The sequence below is a fragment of the Bombina bombina genome, chromosome 2 (genome assembly GCF_027579735.1).
Source record: "Bombina bombina isolate aBomBom1 chromosome 2, aBomBom1.pri, whole genome shotgun sequence".
NCBI lineage: Eukaryota > Metazoa > Chordata > Amphibia > Anura > Bombinatoridae > Bombina > Bombina bombina.
The window spans coordinates 1,293,113,274-1,293,130,150 of record NC_069500.1 but is presented as its reverse complement, the minus strand read 5'-3'; the positions used below and the strand labels follow the sequence as shown (position 1 = coordinate 1,293,130,150).

Sequence of the window (16,877 nt, the reverse complement as noted above, 5' to 3'; positions counted from 1 at the left end):
TGTACATATAGCTAATAACGATGAGATTAGCTACATACAGCTAATAACGGTTAGATTAGCTAGGTACATACATCTAATAACGGTGAGATTAGCTACGTACATGCAACTAATAACGGTGAGGTTAGCTACATACAGCTAATAATGGTGAGATTAGCTAGGTACATACATCTAATAATGGTGAGATTAGATACGTACATAAAATACTAACGATGAGATTAGCTACGTACATACAGCTAATAACGGTGAGATTAGATAGGTACATAAACTAATAACAGTGAGTTTAGCTACGTACATACAGCTAATAACGGTGAGATTAGATATTTACATAAAGCTAATAACAGTGAGTTTAGCTACGTACATACAGCTAATAACGGTGAGATTAGATATTTACATAAAGCTAATAACAGTGAGATTAGCTACGTACATACAGCTAATAACAGTGAGATTAGATACGTACATACAGCTAATAACGGTGAGATTAGATAAGTATATACAACTAATAACAGTGAGGTTAGATACGTACATACAGTTAATAACGGTGAGATTAGATACGTACATACAGCTAATAACGGTGAGATTAGATAAGTACATACAACTAATAACAGTGAGATTAGATATGTACATACAGTTAATAATGGTGAGATTAGATAAGTACATACAGCTAATAACAGTGAGATTAGATAAGTACATACAGCTAATAACAGTGAGATTAGATATGTACATACAGCTAATTATTGTGAGATTAGATACGTACATACAGCTAATAACAGTGAGATTATATACGTACATACAGTTAATAACGGTGAGATTAGATAAGTACATACAGCTAATAACAGTGAGATTAGATACGTACATACAGTTAATAATGGGGAAATTAGCTACATACATACAGCTAATAACGGTCAGATTAGCTACGTACATACAGCTAATAGCGGTGAGATTAGCTACGTACATAAAGCTAATAACGGTGACATTAGATAATACATACAGCTAATAACGGTGAGATTAGCTACGTACATACAGCTAATAATGGTGAGATTAGCTACATACAGCTAATAATAGTGAGATTGGCTATGTACATACAGCTAATAACGGTGAGATTAGCTACGTACATACAGCTAATAACGGTGAGATTGGCTATGTACATACAGCTAATAACGATGAGATTAGCTACATACAGCTAATAACGGTTAGATTAGCTAGGTACATACATTTTATAACGGTGAGATTAGCTATGTACATGCAACTAATAACGGTGAGGTTAGCTACATACAGCTAATAATGGTGAGATTAGCTAGGTACATACATCTAATAATGGTGAGATTAGATACGTACATAAAATACTAACGATGAGATTAGCTACGTACATACAGCTAATAACGGTGAGATTAGATAGGTACATAAACTAATAACGGTGAGATTAGCTACGTACATACAGCTAATAACGGTGAGATTAGATACTTACATAAAGCTAATAACAGTGAGATTAGCTACGTACATACAGCTAATAACGGTGAGATTAGATATTTACATAAAGCTAATAACAGTGAGATTAGCTACGTACATACAGCTAATAACGGTGAGATTAGATATTTACATAAAGCTAATAACAGTGAGATTAGCTACGTACATACAGCTAATAACAGTGAGATTAGATACGTACATACAGCTAATAATGGTGAGATTAGATAAGTACATACAACTAATAACAGTGAGATTAGATACGTACATACAGTTAATAATGGTGAGATTAGATAAGTACATACAGCTAATAACAGTGAGATTAGATAAATACATACAGCTAATAACAGTGAGATTAGATATGTACATACAGCTAATTATTGTGAGATTAGATACGTACATACAGCTAATAACAGTGAGATTATATACGTACATACAGTTAATAACGGTGAGATTAGATAAGTACATACAGCTAATAACAGTGAGATTAGATACGTACATACAGTTAATAACGGTGAGATTAGATAAGTACATACAGCTAATAACAGTGAGATTAGATACGTACATACAGCTAATAACGGTGAGATTAGATAAGTACATACAGCTAATAACGGTGAGATTAGATACGTACATACAGCTGTACCTCAGACAATCCACCTCCCTTACAAACTTCAGGAAAGACCTCAAGACCTGGCTCTTCGACTGAATCGTCTTCCCTTAGCCCCCCTCTCCCCCCCTCCCATAGCGCCTTGAGACCCTCACGGCTGATTAGTTTGCGCTTTACAAGTACCCAATAGAATAGAATACAGCTAATAACAGTGAGATTAGCTACATACATACAGCTAATAATGGTGAGATTAGCTACATACATACAGCTTATAATGGTGAGATTAGCTACGTACATACAGCTAATAACGGTGAGATTAGATACTTACATAAAGCTCATAACAGTGAGATTAGATATGTACATACAGCTAATAACGGTGAGATTATATACATACATACAGCTAATAACGGTGAGATTAGCTACGTACATATAGCTAATAACGGTGATATTAGATACATACATACATACAGCTAATAACAGTGAGACTAGCTACGTACATATAGCTAATAACGGTGAGATTAGATACATACATACAGCTAATAACGGCGAGATTATATACATACATACAGCTAATACCGGTGAGATTAGCTACGTACATACAGCTAATAATGGTGAGATTAGCTACATACATACAGCTAATAACGGTGAGATTAGCTAGGTTAATACATCTAATAACAGTGAGATTAGCTATGTACATACAACTAATTACGATGAGATTAGCTAGGTACAATACAGCTAATAACGGTGAGATTAGATACACACATACAGCTAATAACGGTGAGATTAGATATGTACATACAGCTAATTACTGTGAGATTAGATACGTACATACAACTAATAACGGTGAAATTATATACGTACATACAGCTAATAACGTTTAGATTAGCTAATACATACAGCTAATAATGGGGAAATTAGCTACATACATACAGCTAATAACGGTCAGGTTAGCTACGTACATACAGCTAATAGCGGTGAGATTAGCTACGTACATAAAGCTAATAACGGTGACATTAGATAATACATACAGCTAATAACGGTGAGATTAGCTACGTACATACAGCTAATAATGGTGAGATTAGCTACATACAGCTAATAATAGTGAGATTAACTACGTACATACAGCTAATAACGGTGAGATTAGCTACGTACATACAGCTAATAACGGTGAGATTAGCTATGTACATACAGCTAATAACGGTGAGATTGGCTATGTACATACAGCTAATAACGATGAGATTAGCTACATACAGCTAATAACGGTTTGATTAGCTAGGTACACACATCTAATAACGGTGAGATTAGCTAGGTACATGCAACTAATAACGATGAGGTTAGCTACATACAGCTAATAACGGTGAGATTAGCTAGGTACATACATCTAATAATGGTGAGATTAGATACGTACATAAAATACTAACGATGAGATTAGCTACGTACATACAGCTAATAACGGTGAGATTAGATAGGTACATAAACTAATAACGGTGAGATTAGCTACGTACATACAGCTAATAACGGTGAGATTAGATATTTATATAAAGCTAATAACAGTGAGATTAGCTACGTACATACAGCTAATAACGGTGAGATTAGATATTTACATAAAGATAATAACAGTGAGATTAGATACGTACATACAGCTAATAACGGTGAGATTAGATAAGAATATACAACTAATAACAGTGAGGTTAGATACGTACATACAGTTAATAACGGTGAGATTAGATACGTACATACAGCTAATAACGGTGAGATTAGATAAGTACATACAACTAATAACAGTGAGATTAGATACGTACATACAGTTAATAATGGTGAGATTAGATAAATACATACAGCTAATACCAATGATATTAGATACATACATACAGCTTAATTATGGTGAGATTATATATGTACATATAGCTAATAATGGTGAAATTAGCTACATACAGCTAATAACAGTGAGATTAGCTAGGTACATACAGCTAATAACGATGAGATTAGCTACATACATACAGTTAATAAAGGTGTTATTGCTACGTACATACAGCTAATAACAGTGAGATTAGCTACGTACATACAGCTAACAACGGTGAGATTAGATACGTACATACAGCTAATAACGGTGAGATTAGCTACGTACATACAGCTAACAACGGTGAGATTAGATAAGTACATACAACTAATAACAGTGAGATTAGATACGTACATACAGTTAATAATGGTGAGATTAGATAAGTACATACAGCTAATAACAGTGAGATTAGATATGTACATACAGCTAATTACTGTGAGATTAGATACGTACATACAGCTAATAACAGTGAGATTAGATACGTACATACAGCTAATAACAGTGAGATTAGATAAGTACATACAGTTAATAATGGTGAGTTTAGATAAGTACATACAGGTAATAACAGTGAGATTAGATAAATACATACAGTTAATAATGGTGAGATTAGATAAGTACATACAGTTAATAATGGTGAGACTAGATAAGTACATACAGGTAATAACAGTGAGATTAGATAAGTACATACAGTTAATAATGGTGAGATTAGATAAATTCATACAGTTAATAACAGTGAGATTAGATACGTGCATACAGTTAATAACGGTGAGATTAGATACGTACATACAGCTAATAACGGTGAGATTAGATAAGTACATACAACTAATAACAGTGAGATTAGATACGTACATACAGTTAATAATGGTGAGATTAGATAAATACATACAGCTAATACCAATGATATTAGATACATACATACATCTTAATTATGGTGAGATTATATATGTACATATAGCTAATAATGGTGAAATTAGCTACATACAGCTAATAACAGTGAGATTAGCTAGGTACATACAGCTAATAACGATGAGATTAGCTACATACATACAGTTAATAAAGGTGTTATTGCTATGTACATACAGCTAATAACAGTGAGATTAGCTACGTACATACAGCTAACAACGGTGAGATTAGATACGTACATACAGCTAATAACGGTGAGATTAGCTACGTACATACAGCTAACAACGGTGAGATTAGATAAGTACATACAACTAATAACAGTGAGATTAGATACGTACATACAGTTAATAAGGGTGAGATTAGATAAGTACATACAGCTAATAACAGTGAGATTAGATATGTACATACAGCTAATTACTGTGAGATTAGATACGTACATACAGCTAATAACAGTGAGATTAGATACGTACATACAGCTAATAACAGTGAGATTAGATAAGTACATACAGTTAATAATGGTGAGTTTAGATAAGTACATACAGGTAATAACAGTGAGATTAGATAAATACATACAGTTAATAATGGTGAGATTAGATAAGTACATACAGTTAATAATGGTGAGATTAGATAAGTACATACAGGTAATAACAGTGAGATTAGATAAGTACATACAGTTAATAATGGTGAGATTAGATAAATTCATACAGTTAATAACAGTGAGATTAGATACGTGCATACAGTTAATAACAGTGAGATTAGATACGTACATACAGCTAATAACAGTGAGATTAGATAAGTACATACAGTTAATAATGGTGAGATTAGATAAGTACATAAAGGTAATAACAGTGAGATTAGATACGTACATACAGCTAATATCAGTGAGATTAGATAAGTACATACAGTTAATAATGGTGAGATTAGATAAATACATACAGGTAATAACAGTGAGATTAGATACGTACATACAGTTAATAACGGTGAGATTAGATAAGTACATACAACTAATAACAGTGAGATTAGATACGTACATACAGTTAATAACGGTGAGATTAGATAAGTACATACAGCTAATAACAGTGAGATTAGATACGTACATACAGCTAATAACGGTGAGATTAGATACGTACATACAGCTAATAACAGTGAGATTAGATACGTACATACAGCTAATAACGGTGAGATTAGATACGTACATACAGCTAATAACGGTGAGATTAGATACGTACATACAGCTAATAACGGTGAGATTAGATAAGTACATACAGCTAATAACGGTGAGATTAGATACGTACATACAGCTAATAACGGTGAGATTACATACGTACATACAGTTAATAACGGTGAGATTAGATAAGTACATACAGCTAATAACAGTGAGATTAGATACGTACATACAGTTAATAACGGTGAGATTAGATAAGTATATACAGCTAATAACGGTGAGATTAGATACGTACATACAGCTAATAACGGTGAGATTAGATACGTACATACAGCTGTACCTCAGGAAAGACCTCAAGACCTGGCTCTTCGACTGAATCGTCTTCCCTTAGCCCCCCTCCCCCCCCCCCCTTCCCATAGCGCCTTGAGACCCTCACGGCTGATTAGTTTGCGCTTTACAAGTACCCAATAGAATAGAATACAGCTAATAACAGTGAGATTAGCTACATACATACAGCTAATAATGGTGAGATTAGCTACATACATACAGCTAATAATGGTGAGATTAGCTACGTACATACAGCTAATAACGGTGAGATTAGATACTTACATAAAGCTAATAACAGTGAGATTAGATATGTACATACAGCTAATAACGGTGAGATTATATACATACATACAGCTAATAACGGTGAGATTAGCTACGTACATACAGCTAATAATGGTGAGATTAGCTACATACAGCTAATAACGGTGAGATTAGCTAGGTTAATACATCTAATAACAGTGAGATTAGACACGTACATGCAGCTAATATCAGGGAGATTAGCTACTTACATACAGCTAATAACAGTGAGATTAGCTATGTACATACAACTAATTACGATGAGATTAGATACGTACATACAGCCAATAACGGTGAGATTAGATAAGTACATACAACTAATAACAGTGAGATTAGATATGTACATACAGTTAATAACGGTGAGATTAGATAAATACATACAGCTAATAACAGTGAGATTAGATACGTACATACAGTTAATAACGGTGAGATTAGATAAGTACATACAGCTAATAACAGTGAGATTAGATACGTACATACAGCTAATAACAGTGAGATTAGATACGTACATACAGCTAATAATGGTGAGATTAGATACGTACATACAGCTAATAACGGTGAGATTAGATACGTACATACAGCTAATAACAGTGAGATTAGATAAGTACATACAGCTAATAACAGTGAGATTAGATACGTACATACAGCTAATAACGGTGAGATTAGATACGTACATACAGCTGTACCTCAGACAATCCACCTCCCTTACAAACTTCAGGAAAGACCTCAAGACCTGGCTCTTCGACTGAATCGTCTTCCCTTAGCCCCCCTCTCCCCCCCTCCAATAGCGCCTTGAGACCCTCACGGCTGATTAGTTTGCGCTTTACAAGTACCCAATAGAATAGAATACAGCTAATAACAGTGAGATTAGCTACATACATACAGCTAATAATGGTGAGATTAGCTACATACATACAGCTAATAATGGTGAGATTAGCTACGTACATACAGCTAATAATGGTGAGATTAGCTACATACATACAGCTAATAATGGTGAGATTAGCTACGTACATACAGCTAATAATGGTGAGATTAGATACTTACATACAGCTAATAATGGTGAGATTAGCTACGTACATACAGCTAATAATGGTGAGATTAGCTACATACATACAGCTAATAATGGTGAGATTAGCTACATACATACAGCTAATAATGGTGAGATTAGCTACGTACATACAGCTAATAATGGTGAGATTAGATACTTACATACAGCTAATAATGGTGAGATTAGCTACGTACATACAGCTAATAATGGTGAGATTAGCTACGTACATACAGCTAATAATGGTGAGATTAGCTACATACATACAGCTAATAATGGTGAGATTAGCTACGTACATACAGCTAATAATGGTGAGATTAGCTACGTACATACAGCTAATAACGGTGAGATTAGATACTTACATAAAGCTAATAACAGTGAGATTAGATATGTACATACAGCTAATAACGGTGAGATTATATACATACATACAGCTAATAACGGTGAGATTAGCTACGTACATACAGCTAATAATGGTGAGATTAGCTACATACAGCTAATAACGGTGAGATTAGCTAGGTTAATACATCTAATAACAGTGAGATTAGACATACGTACATGCAGCTAATATCAGGGAGATTAGCTACTTACATACAGCTAATAACAGTGAGATTAGCTATGTACATACAACTAATTACGATGAGATTAGCTAGGTACATACAGCTAATAACGGTGAGATTAGATACACACATACAGCTAATAACGGTGAGATTAGATATGTACATACAGCTAATTACTGTGAGATTAGATATGAACATACAGCTAATAACGGTGAGATTATATACATACATACAGCTAATAACAGTGAGATTAGATACGTACATACAGTTAATAACGGTGAGATTAGATAAGTACATACAGCTAATAACAGTGAGATTAGATACGTACATACAGCTAATAACAGTGAGATTAGATACGTACATACAGCTAATAACAGTGAGATTAGATACGTATATACAGCTAATAACAGTGAGATTAGATAAGTACATACAGCTAATAACAGTGAGATTAGATACGTACATACAGCTAATAACAGTGAGATTAGATACGTACATACAGCTAATAACAGTGAGATTAGATACGTACATACAGCTAATAACAGTGAGATTAGATACGTACATACAGCTAATAACAGTGAGATTTGATACGTACATACAGCTAATAACAGTGAGATTAGATAAGTACATACAGCTAATAACAGTGAGATTAGATACGTACATACAGCTAATAACAGTGAGATTAGATACGTACATACAGCTAATAACGGTGAGATTAGATACGTACATACAGCTGTACCTCAGACAATCCACCTCCCTTACAAACTTCAGGAAAGACCTCAAGACCTGGCTCTTCGACTGAATCGTCTTCCCTTAGCCCCCCTCCCATAGCGCCTTGAGACCCTCACGGCTGATTAGTTTGCGCTTTACAAGTACCCAATAGAATAGAATACAGCTAATAACAGTTAGATTAGCTACATACATACAGCTAATAATGGTGAGATTAGCTACATACATACAGCTAATAATGGTGAGATTAGCTACGTACATACAGCTAATAACGGTGAGATTAGATACTTACATAAAGCTAATAACAGTGAGATTATATACATACATACAGCTAATAACGGTGAGATTAGCTACGTACATACAGCTAATAATGGTGAGATTAGCTACATACAGCTAATAACGGTGAGATTATCTAGGTTAATACATCTAATAACAGTGAGATTAGACACGTACATGCAGCTAATATCAGGGAGATTAGCTACTTACATACAGCTAATAACAGTGAGATTAGCTATGTACATACAGCTAATAACGGTGAGATTAGATACACACATACAGCTAATAACGGTGAGATTAGATACACACATACAGCTAATAATGGTGAGATTAGATATGCACATACAGCTAATAGCGGTGAGATTAGCTACGTACATAAAGCTAATAACGGTGACATTAGATAATACATACATCTAATAACGGTGAGATTAGCTACGTACATACAGCTAATAATGGTGAGATTAGCTACATACAGCTAATAATAGTGAGATTAACTACGTACATACAGCTAATAACGGTGAGATTAGATACACACATACAGCTAATAACGGTGAGATTAGATACACACATACAGCTAATAATGGTGAGATTAGATATGCACATACAGCTAATAGCGGTGAGATTAGCTACGTACATAAAGCTAATAACGGTGACATTAGATAATACATACATCTAATAACGGTGAGATTAGCTACGTACATACAGCTAATAATGGTGAGATTAGCTACATACAGCTAATAATAGTGAGATTAACTACGTACATACAGCTAATAACGGTGAGATTAGCTACGTACATACAGCTAATAACGTTGAGATTAGCTATGTACATACAGCTAATAACGGTGAGATTGGCTATGTACATACAGCTAATAACGATGAGATTAGCTACATACAGCTAATAACGGTTAGATTAGCTAGGTACATACATCTAATAACGGTGAGATTAGCTACGTACATACAACTAATAACGGTGAGGTTAGTTACATACAGATAATAACTGTGAGATTAGCTAGGTACATACATCTAATAATGGTGAGATTAGATACGTACATAAAATACTAACGATGAGATTAGCTACGTACATACAGCTAATAACGGTGATATTAGATAGGTACATAAACTAATAACGGTGAGATTAGCTACGTACATACAGCTAATAACGGTGAGATTAGATATTTATATAAAGCTAATAACAGTGATATTAGCTACGTACATACAGCTAATAATGGTGAGATTAGATATTTACATAAAGCTAATAACAGTGAGATTAGCTACGTACATACAGCTAATAACAGTGAGATTAGATAAGTATATACAACTAATAACAGTGAGGTTAGATACGTACACACAGTTAATAACGGTGAGATTAGATACGTACATACAGCTAATAACGGTGAGATTAGATAAGTACATACAACTAATAACAGTGAGATTAGATACGTACATACAGCTAATAACGGTGAGATTAGATAAGTACATACAACTAATAACAGTGAGATTAGATATGTACATACAGTTAATAACGGTGAGATTAGATAAGTACATACAGCTAATAACAGTGAGATTAGATACGTACATACAGTTAATAACGGTGAGATTAGATAAGTACATACAGCTAATAACAGTGAGATTAGATACGTACATACAGTTAATAACGGTGAGATTAGATAAGTACATACAGCTAATAACAGTGAGATTAGATACGTACATACAGTTAATAACGGTGAGATTAGATACGTACATACAGCTAATAACAGTGAGATTAGATACGTACATACAGCTGTACCTCAGACAATCCACCTCCCTTACAAACTTCAGGAAAGACCTCAAGTGAGATTAGATACGTACATACAGTTAATAACGGTGAGATTAGATAAGTACATACAGCTAATAACAGTGAGATTAGATACGTACATACAGTTAATAACAGTGAGATTAGCTACGTACATACAGCTAATAACGGTGAGATTAGCTACGTACATACAGCTAATAATGGTGAGATTAGATACGTACATACAGTTAATAACAGTGAGATTAGATAAGTACATAAAGCTAATAACAGTGAGATTAGATACGTACATACAGCTAATAACAGTGAGATTATATACGTACATACAGCTAATAACAGTGAGATTAGCTACGTACATACAGCTAACAACGGTGAGATTAGATACGTACATACAGCTAATAACGGTGAGATTAGATAAGTACATACAGCTAATAATGGTGAGATTAGCTACGTACATACAGCTAATAATGGTGAGATTAGATACGTACATACAGCTAATAACGGTGAGATTAGATAAGTACATACAGCTAATATCGGTGAGATTAGATAAGTACATACAGCTAATAACGGTGAGATTAGATACATACATACAGCTAATAACGGTGAGATTAGCTACGTACATACAGCTAATAATGGTGAGATTAGCTACATACAGCTAATAACGGTGAGATTAGCTAGGTTAATACATCTAATAACAGTGAGATTAGACATACGTACATGCAGCTAATATCAGGGAGATTAGCTACTTACATACAGCTAATAACAGTGAGATTAGCTATGTACATACAACTAATTACGATGAGATTAGCTAGGTACATACAGCTAATAACGGTGAGATTAGATACACACATACAGCTAATAACGGTGAGATTAGATATGTACATACAGATAATTACTGTGAGATTAGATACGTACATACAACTAATAACGGTGAAATTATATACGTACATACAGCTAATAACGTTTAGATTAGCTAATATATACAGCTAATAACGGTGAGATTAGATACCTACATACAGATAATAACGGTGAGATTTGCTAGTACATACAGCTATTAACGGTGAGATAGCTACGTACATACAACTAATAACGGTGAAATTATATACATACATACATACAGCTAATAACGGTGAGATTTGCTAATACATACAGCTATTAACGGTGCGATTAGCTACGTACATACAGCTAATAACTGTGAGATTATATACATACATACAGCTAATAACGGTGAGATTAGCTACGTACATCTCAATAATGGTGAGATTTGCTAATACATACAGCTAATAACAGTGAGACTAGCTACGTACATATAGCTAATAACGGTGATATTAGATACATACATACAGCTAATAATGGTGAGATTATATACGTACATGCAGCTAATAACAGTGAGATTAGCTACGTACATACAGCTAATACCAATGATATTAGATACATACATACAGCTTAATTATGGTGAGATTATATATGTACATATAGCTAATAATGGTGAAATTAGCTACATACAGCTAATAACAGTGAGATTAGCTAGGTACATACAGCTAATAACGATGAGATTAGCTACATACATACAGTTAATAAAGGTGTTATTGCTACGTACATACAGCTAATAACAGTGAGATTAGCTACGTACATACAGCTAACAACGGTGAGATTAGATACACACATACAGCTAATAACGGTGAGATTAGCTACAACCATACAGCAAATAACGGTGATATTAGATACGTACATACAGCTAATAACAGGGAGATTAGATACATATATACAGCTATTAACGTTAGATTAGCTACATACAAATAGCTAGTAACTGTGAGATTTGCTACGTACATACAGCCATAGCCAAAGATTTACAATTTAGGAAGTGGCGATAATTAAAACCAAGCATTATAATAGTGCAGATACTTCAGTATGGCTAGTTTCTTCCATTGCTTATAAAGAGAGTAAGAATCTGGGAAATTAAAGGGACATTATACTATAAAATGTATTTCTTTCCATAAGGCAGGGAGAGTCCATGGCCTCTAGTTAACAATGTCTGTCGGACCGTATTCAGCATTGCACCAGCAGCTCACAAGAGCTGCTGGTGCAACACCGCTCCCTGCTGACTTGCGGCCAATGGGCCGCCAGCAGGGGGGTGTCAATTGATTTCCGGCGATGTCTGTCCGCCTGCTCAGAGCAGGCGGACAGGTTATGGAGCAGCGGTCTTTGTGACCGCTGCTTCATAACTGCTGTTTCTGGCGAGCCTGCAGGCTCACCAGAAACACGGGGCATCAAGCTCCATACGGAGCTTGATACATATGCCCCCATGACTTCATTTCTTACTGTTGGGAAATACAACACCTGGCCACCAGGAGGAGGCAAAGACACCCCAGCCAAAGACTTTGCCACACAGTTACAATTGGCGGTGTCCGCGGCTCTAAGTGCCCTTCCTATCTCTGGGAAACGTAAGAGAAAGGTTAAACACAGTTCTCCTGTTTTAGATTAATCTAGCTTGTATTTCCTAGCTATCCAAGGATGTGTTAACCTCTGTGGGGTCAGAGGGTGAACATTCAGAGTCAGAGACTTCTATTCCTAAATCTCCACGGGCAGAGGAACTCTCCTTTAGATTTAAAATTGAACATCTGTGTTTTTTACTGAAGGAGGTCCTGTCTACACTAGAAGGTCCAGAGGCAAAGCTACCTGAATAACCTAAGATCCCTAAATTAGATAGGGTTTATGAAGACAGGAAGGTCCCACATTTTTTTCCGGTCCCAGTTTGTATGGTGAACATTATTAGTAACGAATGGGAAGGCATTGGAACATCCTTTTCTCCCTCGGCTACTTTTAAAAAATTGTTCCCGGTCCCTGACTTCAATTAGAGCTGTGGGGCTCCATCCCTAAGGTGGATGGCGCCATTTTGACGCTAGCTAAACGTACTACTATTCCTCTTGAGGATAGTTTTTCTGTAGAGAACCTATGGATAAGAAGTTGGAAACTTTCCTAAGGAGAGAATTCCAACATGCAGGATTTTTATTTCAACCAGCGGTAGCAGTGGTGGTGGTGGCCGTGGCCGCCACCTACTGGTGTGACTCCCTGTCAGAACTTATCGAGGTAGAATCGAGGAATGAAGTAGTGGACTCTCCCTGCCTTATGGAAAGAAAACAACATTTATGCTTACCAGATAAATTCCTTTCTTTCCTGGCAGGGAGAGTCCACAACTCTCTGTTATTCTTTGTTTGGACGGCTCCCTTTTTGTTTTTCTTCTGGCACCTTTATACCCTGATGTTTCTCCTACTATTCCTTGTTCCCTCGGCCGAATTACTGGGGGGATAGGGGAAGTGGGAGGGAGATTTAAGCCATTGGCTGGGGTGTCTTTGCCTCTTCCTGGTGGCCAGGTGTTGTATTTTCCAACAGCAAGGAATGAAGTTGTGGACTCTCCCTGTAAGGAAAAAAGGAATTTATCTGGTAAACATAAATTTAGTTTTTCCCTTAATATGTTCCAAATGACTTGTTATACCTATTGCACAGTATTAAATGTATGGGAAATTATTCATTAATGTTTATCTTTGTATTTGAAATAGCTGGTTTTGCTCATTAAAACCATCACCTGCTGTTCTCTATTACATTCCATAATAATGGACTGAGCCTGCAAGTAAAGCAGACCTACTAATGTTTTCTATGTTAATTACATTTTTATTATGGCTGTGGGTTAAATGAGCACAACCAGCTGTTTCAGATACACAATCTCTATCTCCCTCCTATACCTCTCTGGAAGATAATTAGTGCTATTGTCTCTTGTTTACATAACTTTTCTACAGAAAACATTTGTTATTTATTTTCATGTGGTGATACAAAAGGCAAAAATAGCTCATTTCATATAACAAATAAAGTAACTTTTTTGCAAACACTTAAATACACTCCAGCAGGTAAAGTGGACCATCGAGAACACATTAAATGGGACAATGTACAATGTCCCTTTAAAGTCCATTTACCAGCTATAATGTTCATCTTAAATCATTCAGCTCAAACACTTCTGCCACAACACAAGGTGCAAATTTTAGCTTTGTTGTGGTCGAAGTTTGTAAATCATGTGGCGGTAACCTCACTGAAGTGATTTCCAAAATATAAGCCCCTTGCACATAAATGTGTGCTCTAGGAACACCCCCACTCCCAAGTAGAACATTCCTGATTTGCTCACTGCCAATAAACACATAGCAATGAGAGTTTAATAGTAGAAGGGACAGAAAATTCTGTGAGATTGTTACTTTAGTTATCAGTTGTCTGTGCATTTGCAGGACACATAATTTGGTTCTCTAGGGAGCATTGGTCAAGCTTAAAGGGACACTAAACCCAATTTCTCCAACATTGGTGTGTCCGGTCCACGGCGTCATCCTTACTTGTGGGATATTCTCTTCCCCAACAGGAAATGGCAAAGAGTCCCAGCAAAGCTGGTCACATGATCCCTCCTAGGCTCCGCCCACCCCAGTCATTCTCTTTGCCGTTGCACAGGCAACATCTCCACGGAGATGGTTAAGAGTTTTTTGTAGTTTTATTCTTCTATCAAGTGTTTGTTATTTAAAAAATAGTTCTGGTATGTACTATTTACTCTGAAACAGAAAAGGATGAAGATTTCTGTTTGTAAGAGGAAGATGATTTTTAGCAGACAGTAACTAAAATCGTTCCACACAGGACTGTTGAGATGAAGTAACTTCAGTTGGGGGAAACAGTTAGCAGTCTTTTCTGCTTAAGGTATGACTAGCCATATTTCTAACAAGACCATGTAATGCTGGAAGGCTGTCATTTCCCCTCATGGGGACCGGTAAGCCATTTTCTTAGTTAAACATAAAAGAATAAAGGGCTTCAAAAAGGGCTTAAAAACTGGTAGACATTTTTCTGGGCTAAACAATTGCTTTACTAGGCATATTATGCAGATTCTAACTAATTATTGGTATTATAATCTTGGGGAACGTTTAGAAAAACGGCAGGCACTGTGTTGGACACCTTTTTCAGATGGGGGCCTTTCTAGTTATAGACAGAGCCTCATTCTGGGACTGTATAGGGGTTAAATGTAAAAACGGCTCCGGTTCCGTTAATTTAAGGGTTAAAGCTCTGAAATTTGGTGTGCAATACTTTTAATGCTTTAAGACACTGTGGTGAAATTTTGGACAATTCCTTCATACTTTTTCACATATTCAGTAATAAAGTGTTTTCAGTTTGAAATTTAAAGTGACAGTAATGGTTTTATTTTAAAACGTTTTTTGTGCTTTGTTGACAAGTTTAAGCCTGTTTAACATGTCTGTACCATCAGATAAGCTATGTTCTATATGTATGAAAGCCAATGTGTCTCCCCATTTAAATTTATGTGATAATTGTGCCATAGTGTCCAAACAAAGTAAGGACAGTAATGCAACAGATAATGATATTGCCCAAGATGATTCCTCAAATGAGGGGAGTAAACATGATACTACATCATCCCCTACTGTGTCTACACCAGTTATGCCCACACAGGAGGCCCCTAGTACATCTAGTGCGCCAATACTTATTACCATGCAACAATTAATGGCTGTAATGGATAACTCCATAGCAAATCTTTTATCCAAAATGCCTACTTATCAGAGAAAGCGCGATTGCTCTGTTTTAAACACTGAAGAGCAAGAGGACGCTGATGATAACTGTTCTGACATACCCTCACACCAATCTCAAGGGGCCATGAGGGAGGTTTTGTCTGATGGAGAAATTTCAGATTCAGGAAAAATTTCTCATCAAGCTGAACCTGATGTTGTGACATTTAAATTTAAATTAGAACATCTCCGCGCACTGCTTAAGGAGGTGTTATCTACTCTGGATGATTGTGACAATTTGGTCATTCCAGAGAAATTATGTAAGATGGACAAGTTCCTAG

General features: G+C 35.7%; 1 protein-coding gene across 1 annotated transcript in view; it reads left to right on the top strand.

Moving 5' to 3' along the window:
• CC2D2A (coiled-coil and C2 domain containing 2A) overlaps positions 1–16,877 on the top strand; it is a 319,163-nt gene that overhangs the window by 144,706 nt on the left and 157,580 nt on the right. The window lies entirely within an intron of this gene.